Source organism: Tenrec ecaudatus, chromosome 9 (genome assembly GCF_050624435.1).
Source record: "Tenrec ecaudatus isolate mTenEca1 chromosome 9, mTenEca1.hap1, whole genome shotgun sequence".
Classification (NCBI taxonomy): domain Eukaryota; kingdom Metazoa; phylum Chordata; class Mammalia; order Afrosoricida; family Tenrecidae; genus Tenrec; species Tenrec ecaudatus.
The window spans coordinates 155,713,824-155,726,997 of NC_134538.1; the positions used below are offsets into that span (position 1 = coordinate 155,713,824).

The 13,174-nt window shown below is 45.3% G+C and overlaps 1 pseudogene; it reads left to right on the forward strand.

The window, feature by feature from the left end:
- The first annotated feature begins 11,977 nt into the window (after positions 1–11,977).
- On the forward strand, positions 11,978–12,858 carry LOC142456208 (non-selective voltage-gated ion channel VDAC2 pseudogene; annotated as a pseudogene).
- The last annotated feature ends 316 nt before the right edge of the window (positions 12,859–13,174 follow it).

Here is a 13,174-nt window from a genome sequence, read left to right on the forward strand (position 1 = left end):
TATTTCCCCCCTGCCTTCCACTGCTGAAGAACACTGTGAGCTGGCCAGCCCCACACTGAGCTGAGGATGGATCAGCCTTCCAAGTCACACTGCTGCATAAACTCTGCCAGCAAGAGGAGGGAGTGGAGCGTATTGAGAAGCAACCAACAGTGTCGGCCACAATGCCTTCCCGAAACTGAGAAACAGTCTTCTACACAGTAACTCTTCTGAGTCCAACTTGTTCACCTAACCCTCTCAGTGCTGGTCTTTCTGCCAAGAACTGCTAACGCCAAGGTTCCAAGCTCACAAAGCTGGGGAGCAGGCCTTGGATCGTGGACTCAACCATTCTAGAAAACCAAGTGTTTTAGTCTAGGTGGACATGAGAAATAAATTCATAGCTACTTGTATGTGTATAAGAAAGAGCTTTGTATACAAGAGCAATTGTCTATTGAGGAAATATCCCAGCCCAGTCCAGATCAAGTTCATAAATCTGATATTAGCCCATATGTCCGATAGCAATCTATAAATTCATCTTCAGACTCACGCAATACATACAATGATATCAAATTCAGGAAGATCACAGGCCAGAGAGTGGAAAGTCTTGTGGATCCAGTCTCTACGTGGCTCCTCCAGCTCCAGGGCACTAGTATAGTTCCATGTGTCTTGTCAGCAGGAATGTCTCCCAGGGAATGAACGTGTCCTGCTACCAGCAAGCTATTTATCTTCTTAGCTCCTCCAAATGAGGTTACCAAGCTACGATCTGATTGACAGACTAAACTCCACCCTTCACTCTTAAGTCTCAAGTTGACAACAGATTATATACCTACCACACCAAGACTTACCCAAAACTCTCAGTTTCAGAATTACAAGGTGTGTTAGCCTGGGTCAACTAGAGAATCAATTCAGAGACACTCAGATGTATATAAGAAAGAGCTTTATATAAAGAGTAATTGTATATTAAGAAAACATCCCAGCCCAGTCCAGATCAAGTCCATAAATCCAATATTAGCCTATGTGTCTGATACCAGTCTATAAACTCCTCTTTAGACTCACACAACACATGAAATGATGCTGGATGCAGGAAGATCACAAGACTGTGGGTGGAAAGTCGTGTGAATCCCATGGCAGTGGAAGCATCTCCAGGGCTCTGGCTGCCATCAGTGTAGCTCTATGAGGCTTGTCAAGGGAAGGTGAAGCAGAGATTGTGTGCGTCCCACCTCCAGGAAGGAACACAGGAGTTCCCAGAATCCTCAGGAGAGGCCAGGCCCACACAGAGGCATCATTAGCTATGAACTGATTGACAAAGTAGACTCCACCTCTTCACCCAAGTTGACAGGTGATTCTGTAACTGATCAATGGGCCTCAGGACAGCTGGGTGAACAGTTCAGCTAATAACCAAATGGTTGAGGTTTTGAGTCTACCCAGAAGCCTCTCAGAAAAAAAGCCTGGCAATCTATTTCCACAAGCTCACCATCATGAAAACCCAATGGCGTTCAGTTCTACTCTGACAGACACGGGGTTTCTGTGAGTCAGAATCAACTCAAGGGAACCTGCATTGCTTGTTTATAATACCTCATGAACATGGACACACAGCCTTTAACAAAGTTTATCACATCAAAGCCTGCCGTGTTTACAAAGCCCACTCCAAAACACATGGTATTTTCCCCAGGAATGTAGGCTTGGTTTCCCAGTTGAAAATCAATCGATATAATTCACCTCATGAGCAGAATAAAGTATGGAAAGCAAGGAGAAACACTTTAACAGACACAAAAATAGCAGTTGACAAAATTCAGTCCCCATGCTTGATAAAAAAAAACCCTCAGCAATTTAAAAATATGAAGGAAGATCTTCATTCTTAGGGGAGCTGCTATGGTCCAGTTTTGTGCCTTGTGGCTGGCTGATTTGGCAGATATTACAAAATCATCCTCCATTTTTTATCTGATGTGAGCAGCCAACCAGGGGAAAGGGGGTGGGGCGGTCTGCATCTAATATATATAGTCATTCTGGCAATGCTTGCTTTCTCCCAATCATATATACATTTTCCATCCTTTGGCCTCCAGCTCTTGACACTTGAGCCAGCAGCCTGTTATCCCACAGCCCTGGGATCCCAAATCTTGCCGCTGGCCTATTGATTTACGGCCCATCAATCCTTTAAATGATGCAAGTCAGGAAAGCCTCGAGCCTAACACAAAAGTTTTGGACTTGCGAGCTTCTACAACATCATGAGTTAGTTCCTTGAGATAAATCTCTCCATATACATATATACACACATATATAATATTATATATAATACACACACACTGCAGTGATTTTTTTTCTTCTAGAAAACCCAGCCTAAAGCAGATACCTACACAAATCCTGCAGCTAGAGTGATAATCAGTAGTGGATGTGACTGCTTTTGTGCAGGGAAGAATTTGTCCTTGAAGTTGCCAGAGAAAAGTTACTGTTTCCCATCTCCTGGGAAGTGACTTTGCTGGTGGTAGGTGCCCTTGGTCAGTTTTGACTCATAGTGACCCCACGTGACAGAGAAGAACTGCCCAGTAGGGTTTTATAGGCTGCGGCCTTTACAGAAGCGAGTTGCCAGGTCTTCCTCTGTTGGAGTCATTGGGTGGGTTATAACTGCCAACTACTCAGGGGGCACCTGAGCACTCAAGCAATTGCACCACCAGGGCTCCGTAGGCAACTCTAAACCCTTTGAATATCCTGTGTACTTAGATTGTTTTTGTTTTCCTGGACGACATGGACCATATCAGATAGTCTACATGAATAATACCATTTATTTATTTATTTATTTTTAACAATTTATTGGGGCTCATACAATTCTTTTCACAGTTCATACATATACATACATCAATTGTATAAAGCACATCTGTACAGTCTTTGCCCTAATCATTTTTTTCTCTTTTCTTCTTTTACATTTTATTAGGGACTCCAACAACTCTTACTACAATCCATACATATACATACATCAATTGTATAAAGCACATCCATACATTCCCTGCCCCAATCATTCTCAAGGCATTTGCTCTCCACTTAAGCCCCTTGCATCAGGTCCTCTTTTTTTTCCCCCCTCTCTCCCCATTCCCCCCTCCCTCATATGCCCTTGGTAATTTATACATCGCTATTTTGTCATATCTTGCCCTATCCGAGTCTCCCTTCCCCCCTTCTCTGCTGTCCCTGATCCTTGTAATCAGTTCCCCCTTTCCAACCCACTCACCCTCCACTCTCCCAGCATCATCCCTCACACCCTTGGTCCTGAAGGTATCATCCACCCTGGATTCCCTGTACCTCCAACCCTCATATGCACCAGTGTACAGCCTCTGTCCTATCCAGCCCTGCAAGGTAGAATTCGGATCATGGTAGTTGGGGGGAGGAAGCATCCAGGATCTGGGGGAAAGCTGTGTTCTTCATCGATACTACCTCACACCCTAATTAACCCATCTCCTCTCCTAAACCCCTCTATGAGGGGATCTCCATTGGTCGACACTTGGGCCTTGGGTCTCCACTCTGCACTTCCCCCTTCATTTAATATGATATATATATACATATATACACATACATATATACATATATACACATACATACACACACTTATATCTTTTTTTTTTTGCAATATGCCTTATACCTGGTCCCTTGGGCACCTCGTGATCGCACTGGCCGGTGTGCTTCTTCCATGTGGGCTTATTTGCTTCTGAGCTAGATGGCCGCTTGTTCACCTTCAAGCCTTTAAGACCCCAGACACTATCTCTTTTGATAGCCGGGCACCATCAGCTTTCTTCACCACATTTGCTTATGCACCCATTTGTCTTCAGCGATCCTATCATGGAGGTGTGCAGTCAATGATATGATTTTTTGTTCTTTGATGCCTGGTAACTGATCCCTTTGGGACCACTCGATCACACAGGCTGGTGTGTTCTTCCATGTGGACTTTGTTGCTTCTGAGCTAGATGGCCGCTTGTTTATCTTCAAGCCTTTAAGACCCCAGTCACTATCGAATAATATCATTTATAATGAGTTCCTTCGGCTATGCCAAAACATTCCTGGTTAACCATGCTATTTACAGTGGAGACACTGTGTCATATATGATCACCTGACCTCCAGAAAGGTTGGAGGCTGAGATCTCCTATCCAGGAAGTCAATCATGTCTACTTGACTTAGCCTCATTGAAAACACGGGACACCAAGGCTCTGGTGAGCTTCACTGGTTGGCAGCATTAAACAGGTGCTGCCCCACACCATTGCTAAGAGAATGGAAAGTTGTTCTGATGGTGTTCTTTTGCTGTTAACTGCCTTCACATTGGTTCCCACTCATGTACAATGCAATGAAATGCTGTTCTGTCCTGCATCTTTCTCACAATCCCTGCTGAAAGTCCACTTTTCCATCCACTGTGTCAGTCTCTTTCATTGACTGCCTTCCTCTCTTTCGCTGACTTTACCAAGCATCATGTCCTTTTATGGGACATTATCCCTCCTGATAACCTGTCCAAAGCATGGGAGATCTAGTCTTGCCATCTTCCCTTCTCAGTACTGCTGACTGTACTTCTTTCAACACAGATTTCTTCATTCTTCTGACACGCATGGTATATTCAATAAGCTTCAACACCATACCTGTTCTTTGTTCTTCCTACATCACTGTCCAGCTTTATATGCGTATGAGGCTATTGGAAATACCATCGCAATGTCAAGCACACCTTGTCCTCAAAGTGACATCGTCACTCCTGAACACTTTTTTAAACACTTTCAATAAGCTTTGTTCAACAGACTTACAATATGTCATTTGACTTCTTGACTGTTGCTTTCATGAGCATGGACTGTGGGTCTAAATAAAATTAAATCATTGAAAATGGTGGGTTTTCCCATTTATCATGAGGTTGCTTATTGGTCCGGTCATAAAGACTTTTGCTTTCTTCATATTGAGATGTTATCTATAAAATGGCTGTAGCCATTGATCTTTCACATTAAGTGGTTCAAGTCTTCTTCATTTTCAGTAAGCCAGGTTGTGTCCTCTGCATGTCGCAGTTTGCTAATGAGTCTTCCACCAACTCTGAGTCCACTCCTTCTTCATCTTCTCCAGCTTCCCCAGTTATTTGCTCAGCGTGCAGCCTGGATAAGCACAGTGAAAGGCTAAAACCCTGACTCATACCTTTCCAGATCTTAAACCACCCCACAGGCCCTTCCTTGCCTGCTTGATCAGTTTTAGGCCATAGACGATGGTAAAAAAAGCTCCTGTTTCTTCATCTTTGACATTAGTGGTTGGTGCATAAATTTAAATAATCGTTGTATTAGCTCGTCTTCCTTATTGGCATGTGCTATTACCCCACTACTAACCACACTATTATTCAAGACAGATCTTGACTTGTTCTTTCTGATGACGGATGAGACGTCATTCCTCTTCATTTTGTCACATGTCTCTCTGACTCAGAAGCCAGCTCACATATACATACGATATTGATGTTTCTGCTTCCCAATGCATTGTTGAAGACTTCCAATTTCCCGAGATTCTTACGCAATGTGTTTCATGGTCTGACCATGAATGGGTGTTTGTAGCTGTTTCTTCTCATTTTAAGCCATGTCACATCAGCAATCAAAAAAAAAAAAAACAGGTCCTGAGAGCTTGACTCCCTCCACATCAAAGTCACCTGGATATATTTTGAATGCCTTTCTGCCTGAGGGGCTCCTCTCCCCACCATCTGCCAGACGGTGTTCTGCTGTTCTTCAGAAGATTTTCATTGGCCAAATGTTTCAAAAGTCGATTGCCCGATCTTCCTTCCTAGTCTCTCTGAGTCTGGAAGCTGTCTGCTGTGGGTAAACCTGCCCTTTGAAATAACGGTGGCATGGTTTCCAGGATCACAGGGACAAGCAAAGACGCATGGCAGGCTGGAAGGTCAGGGTGGTCTAGGACCCTGCACAACACAGCTTTCTGTCTAAGATCAGTGTGACCGTTTTCATCACTTTAACTCGCCATCATACCAGAGAGCCTACCTACCAGCCTAAGGCAAGGATGGAACTAGAGGGCATGAAAGAAATACAATCGATCAGAAACCTGCCTTCCTGTCAGTCTTGCATTCAAGAAGGGGAAATACATGTGAATTAAGCCCCAGGTGAAGAGGTGAATCCCCTGACTGTAGACCAGGCATGTGAATATTCTGGCTAGCATGCAGAATGCACTGGAAAATGGATCATTGCAGATGCAGTGAGGTTAAAATTGAGCACTCTGTCATTTGGTCTCTCTTATGATCCATTGCAATTCGTTCTGATATATTTTTAAAATATTTTCTCCTTTCTTTTCAAATTGAGTTTTCCATCTCTTTTGCTTTTTATGGTTTTTAGTTTTGGTTTGTTGCTTGGTTTGGGTTGGGTTTTTTTTTTTTTTTATGTTTTCCAGATTCAGAAATCCAAGATAGGTAAATCTAGATAGGCAGTCATTGGATTCATGGTTCCTGAGTTTTGACTCCGGAGGTTGGGGGGAAATGGGGAGCTAATAATGATGAGCACAAGAATGAAGAAAACGTTCTGAAACTGATGGTGGTGGTGATTGTACAACTCTTCTTGATGTGATTGAACTATTGAATTGTAGGATATGTGAATTAGGTGCCATAGAACTATTGGAAAAAATAAATAATAATGAGCATCAGAAAATACTCCAATTTAAAAGAAAAGAATATGAAATCACATTATCATTGCTGTTGTTGGGTGGGGTCAAGTTGGTTTCCACTCATAGCAGCCCCATGTACCACAGGAAAGGATGCCCCATCCTCAGTCACTGCTATGTCTGAGCCCATGGTTGCAGCCCCAGGGCTAATCCCACTGAGAATTTTCCTTTTTGCCTCTGACTTTACCAAACCTGATGTCCTTCTCCAGGGACTGGAGAACATTGTCCAGCTTCATGTAAAATCAAAGACCCTTGCCTAACCTTTGGCCTTTCCCAATGCACCTAATTTCCTAAAGGCTTCTAGATGTCTTTTCTGTCCCCTGGGAGCTTCCCGTACCTCTGTGCACAGTGGGTCTTCTGTGCCTGGGGTTCCTGCTGGTCTCTGCACCTAGAAGATCTTCCCTGATGGACTGCATTTACCTAATCCTCCCTTCAGACAGCTTCTACCCACACTATGAAGCTTTTCCAGGACTATCCACCACTCTGAGCCGTGCCAACCACTTCACTCCTACCAGTTCTCTCAGTGGCCACAGTTAATTTGTCCAAAACTCCAGGGAGCTGTCATTTGGAAGGAATGCAGAGAGGCAAGGGGGGTGGAAAATGAGCAGAGCTGGATTCCCCAAGCTGCTGCTGCTGCTCAGCTTCTAACCTTGTACAAAGCGATAGTGGTGTTTGACCTCCATTTTCTTATCTCTAAAACAAAGGGGGACTAGCCCTTTTTAGGATTCCTTCTGTTCTGAATTGGAGAGTTGACATTCTCATTAAGTTTAGGAATTTAGAGACCCTTACCAAACTCAGAGGAGCTCTGGAGGTGTTGTGGATTATAAATTGGGCTGCTAACCACAAGATCAGCAGTTTGAACCTGCCAGCCACTCCTCAGAAGGATGAGGCTTTCTGCTCCCACAGAGAGTTACTACAGTCTTGTAACCAAAGGTTTAGGGAAGATCTACTCTGTCCTATAGGAGCACTGGGAGCTGGAACTGATTCACCTGCACTGAGTTTTGCCAAAGTCAAGGAAGGCCTGTGACATGTTGAAGTGCTAACTGCAAGGTTGGCAGTTCAAGCTCACCAGTCATGCTGCAGGATAAAGATGAGGTTGTCTGTTGCTGTAAAGATTTACATCCTCAGAAATCCTATAGTCTGAATTAAACTTGGTGGCATTAGGTTGGGTGGGGTTGTTTGCTTGTTTAACCAAACATAAAGGGACCCTGATGACTCAGTGGGCTAAGCATTGGGCTGCATACCAAATGGGTGTTGGTTCAAACTCATCAGCTTCTCCAAGGGTTGAAGTTGAGGCAGTCTACTTTTATAAAGCTTCCTTGGAGATCCCACGGGAATAGTTCAACTGCAGGGTCCCTCTGCGTCGGGACCGACTTGACAGATTCCAAACCCAAACCTAAACTGTTATCATCAAGCTGATAGCTGCTCGTAAGCCATGTGTGCACACGGGCCTGGTTTCACAGTGCTTGGCTGCATCATGTTTCCCGGGTTCCAAGTTCTCACACAGGTCTGTGATCACCTTGCCTCCGGCAACTCTAGGGGCTACATTTTCCCAACAGCATATGCTCACTTCCTGTCTCTGTGTCACATTCTGGTCATTCTCCTAAGACTTCCGACTTTACCATCATGCTAGTTCACACTTAATAACTGTAATGCTGACTTTTATCTGCACCAGGAAACAAACAAACAAAAATGCAGGTGGCTCCTTGGGTCCGGTCACTCACTTGATGGCCGTGGTCTGGCCCGGGACCCACACATCTCCCAGTTCTGCCTGGAGTCACAGGAATACAGCCTTGCTTCCCTTCAATCCCCTTCCCATCACACATGGCCTTGGTTCAAAGGGGACAGCAGCAACACTACTTTCTTTGAATGAGACGGGCTTTACAACGTCTTTCCAATACATGTGCTTATTTGATCCGCACAACGAATCCTGGAAGGACAGATACCACACCGTTACTGACAGTTACTTGAGGAAGCGTGGGTGTAATCATCCTCGAATAAGAAAAAAAATGACACCTTTTTCACAAAGTATTCATGTGCTATATTTGGGTTCTCTCTGCTCACCTGGTTTCCAAAAATGTATCTAGGAAATAAACCAACCTCCAACGGCAGCCCTGCACGTAACCAAGAGTGCCATGGTTACGCCCGTGTGCTCAGTTTATGTCTTTCTCGAGTTTACCAGTTGGCTTCCTTGTTCTGGGGACTCGTCGGGCACAGACGTGAGAGGCAGTCATCTTGCCATGCTGTATTGGACCCCGGTGGTTTATTTTTAAGAGCAGTGGCTATTTAGTAATTCCTGGTCCCCAGTTTTATTTTGGAAGTGACTCGCCATTTCCACCGGGCAGAAGTGTCTAAGACAAGATGATTACGACTTCAGGCCAGACTTTATCCTATGTACCTCAGCAGGAAAAGTTTCCAAGACTCAAATAGAATCGGGGTTTAGGACATGGTCATTATGGTTAGATTCTGCGAAGGATACAACACACACACACACACACACACACACACACACACAATCTCAAATTCATGATCGTGCAAGTTCTCTCTCTCTCTCTCTCTCTCTCTCTCTCTCTCTCTCTCTCTCTCTCTCTCTCTCTCTCTCTCTCTGTCTCTCTCTCTCCAGAGGAAGGATTCCCAAGAAAATCTGTCAACCAATGATATATTACACAGGGTCTTCTGCAGAGGCTGTACAGCCGAGCTCACACACACATCCAAGAGTGGTAGGAAATTTACCCACAAATTATGTGTACCGAAATTGCTCCTTGAGATGAAATTTCAGACTAGTCATTAGTTCATTAGTGAGAGAGAGAGAAGGGGAGGAGAGAGGAGAGTGTGGCAGCCAGAAACGACTTAAGATACTGAATACCTCGTTTGTCCAAGGCAAACTTGCAGTATCTTTGCCTCTAAAGCAATTTTCCTTTCAAAGACAGACCAGACGATCCATTTCCTGCGAAATGTGCAGAACGAAATAGATGCAGATGTTGGATAACTAGGTTGCAAGCGGGGGGTTTCTTATTTCTCCTGGGGTTCCTGTGCTCCGGGTTTGCGGTGATTTCTGCTTCAGCCTGCTTCCCTCTGCGCCCTGGGACCCCCCCCTTCCCCCTCCCCCTGCTGTTCATGAAAAAGAGATTCTGTGACTAATATCAATGAGACAAAAAATGAAAGCTTTCTAATCCCTGGGCCAGGCGCCAGCTGCCCCATTGCACGGGGGCCCCTGGCCAGATCCCACCGTAACCTGGGCCCCAGCCAACCAGGGTTGGCGACGGGTAGCTGTACAGCCACCTCGTCAGCGCTGACACAGAATGTGGGGGCGCCACCAGGCTTTGATGAGAGTTCCAACTGTCTCCCTACCATGTCTATCCAATAATAATAAGGCTTTTTCTTATGGTTATTTATAAAGCGGTGCTCTCTTGAAAATGGCTGAGCCCTTTCAGAGACCCAAACCCATTCAACTCAGTCCTTTACAGTGTTCAGGGGTGGGGCTGGTGGCCAAGCCTGAGAACTCAATCTTCTCTTCCTGTTTTGAGAGAGAGAGAGAAAGAGAGAGAGAGAGAGAGACGAACGACAGAGGAGAAGAAGAAGAAACCTGCCTTATTTTATGCAAGAGTTCATTCTATTATTGAAATTTCCAATGTCTGGAATAGTCAAAGTCACCCGTGAACGGTCTTCCTTAAATCCAGCGTGTTCGTCAAGAGTGAGCCCACCCCGGCGGTGGGAGGGTGCCTAGGGAGCTGCTTCCCCTCAGCATCTTCTCTCTTCCTAAGACTCGAGTTTTGGAAGGCCAAACACAAAGCGGTTAATGCCAGCACCCTTGGTGAACTCTGGTCATTTCAGACTCATATATTGATTTATTCCCTCCTGCTCCCTGCCCCTTGACAGGGGCCACAGCAGCTGTCCTGAAGTAGGGGGATGTCAGGCCAGGCACGAACCCAAGAGAACAGCAATGCCATTGAATAATCTTTCCTTCTTCTCTTTTAACCGTTTGCTTGGTGGTGGTTCCCTGAAGCTCTTGGGGAGTTAACGGAACCCTGAGTAACACAGAGAGTAACTCTTCCCCTTGGAAGGACGTTGGTTGAGGTTTCCATCAGGGTTTCTGGATGATTCCGCGGGCTCGTGCCTTCCAGTCACGTTCAGAGTAGTTGTCACTCTGTGTCCAGCACCTTTGCAGAGTGGATGCTGAAGCCATCTTCTCCTGAAAACAAAGCATGCACCGTTGGCAATATGACCGTGTTCATTTCTAAGCACTTGAGGGGAAGGGAAGAGCAAATCACACACACACACACACACACACACACACCAGACTTGACAAAAGTTAAGTTGAAGGCCACCTGAAACTTCTTCTAACTCGCATTAAACTCACTTGGATCATGAGCCAGGCTTTGGCGTGAATTCTTTCTCGCATGGAGCCAAGGACCGAGGTACAACTCCGTCTCCAGAGAGATCTAACAGCTTGGCTGGCTTTGGGGCATCAGTCAGGTTGAGCCAAATCTTATAGGGGTTCCCCACACTTTTGAGGTGGCTTCTTGGACCATCTGTTGATTCTTGGTGATGGTCCAACTTCTTGGCCGGGCCCTAATGTCACACGTTATTTCTTCTCTAAAGTGGAGTTTCTTGTGTATGTTTCTTTTGAGGTGGCTCAACGTCTTGCAAGGCAGTTCCATGATGCTCTCATCAACATCTTGTTATAATGAACTCTGCCAAATCATTTTCAGATGTTTGCATTCTTCCAAACAAAGAGTCCTTTTGGTAAGGACTCCCTTCAGATTTCCTCCTGCTGGTGGGTTGATGGACACGGAGTATTTGGAGGTGTTTGACTGACACTGGTGGAGGTTTCAATGGCAATGAAGGCTTGGGGAGAAGGCAGAAGTCCAGGAACCCAGGGTTCCACCAATCCATTACATCTACGCAGGAAAGAGCAGTCAACACTGAAATGCAAGTGACCGCTTCTAACAGAGTTGTCGATTTTCTCTACTGCATTGTAACTGTCAGAGGTCTATGGAGATACAGAGATTATAGACAGACAGACAGGAAGATATAGCTATATAGAGAAAAAGACATACACACACATCTACATTGAGAGAGACTAGTTTATACTCCCTATAAGCTGGTCGGTTGGTTTCCCGACTTTGTACATATGAACCACCAATGTGTCTTGATTTGACTTTTCTTATCTGTACAATATAATAGGCTTAGCCATCTTTAAGAGTCCTTCTGGGTCTCCTTCATTTCGCCCTCCAGTTGCGGCAGCTGCAGCCCAGCTCTGCGCAAGTCGAGTGTCCTGAGCTGCTGGCGGGGCAGCGCGGCCGCTGCCCTGGGGGATCACCAGAACACTCCTCCCTGTCTTGCCATGGCGACCTACGGGCAGAGGTGGGCGCGGCCAATGTGCATTCCTCCATCATATGCTGACTTTGGCAAAGCTGCCAGAGATATTTTCAACAAAGGATTTGGTTTGGGGTGGGTGAAACTGGATGTGAAAACAATGTCTTGCAGTGGTGTGGAAATCTCAACATCTGGTTCATCTAACACAGACACTGGTAAAGTTACTGGAACGTTGGAGACCAAATATAAATGGTGTGCGTGTGGTCTGACTTTCACAGAAAAATGGAACACTGATAACACTCTGGGAACAGAAATCGCAATGGAAGACCAGATTTGCCAAGGTTTAAAGTTGACATTTGATACTACCTTCTCACCAAACACAGGAAAGAAAAGTGGTAAAATCAAGTCTTCCTACAAGAGCAAGTGTATAAACCTTGGCTGTGATGTTGACTTTGATTTTTCTGGACCTGCAATCCATGGTTCAGCTGTCTGGCTATGAGGGCTGGACTGCGGGTTATCAGATGACCTTTGACATGCCAAGTCAAAGCTGACAAGGAATAACTTTGCAGTGGGCTACAGGACTGGGGACTTCCAGCTACACCCTAATGTCAATGTGGGACAGAATTTGGAGGATCAATTTATCAAGAAGTCTGTGAAGATCTGGACAGGTCAGTAAACTTGGCTTGGACTTCAGGTACCAACAGGACTCGTTTTGGCACTGCTGCTAAATACCAGTTGGATCCCACAGCTTCCATTTCTGCAAAAGGCAACAACTCTAGTTTAATTGGAGTGGGCTATACTCAGACTCTGAGGCCTGGGGTGACGCTTACACTGTCTGCTCTGGTGGATGGGAAGAGGATTAAGGCTGGAGGCCACAAACTTGGGCTTACCCTCGAGTTGGAGCCTTAACCCAGCTGAGGGGACCTGTGGGAATGGGTATCAGAAGATTTGGCCTTAATATATGCCCATTGTGACCAGCAGGCTTTCCCCACCACCCAACCCCACAGCACCCCCCCCCCAAAGGTGATCAAAACACAAAAGATGATTTAAAAGCTGTATTTTAAACATTTAGACAGTGACGTGTTAGCTGGTTTCTAGTTCAATTGGTCATCTAGTCACCAATGCTGCAGTCGTGCTGTCACGGATACATCATTTAAATGTGTTTAACTGTTAAATCTGCTATCCACCAAGAATGAAATAGACCTTTATGCAAACTGTGCAGCTG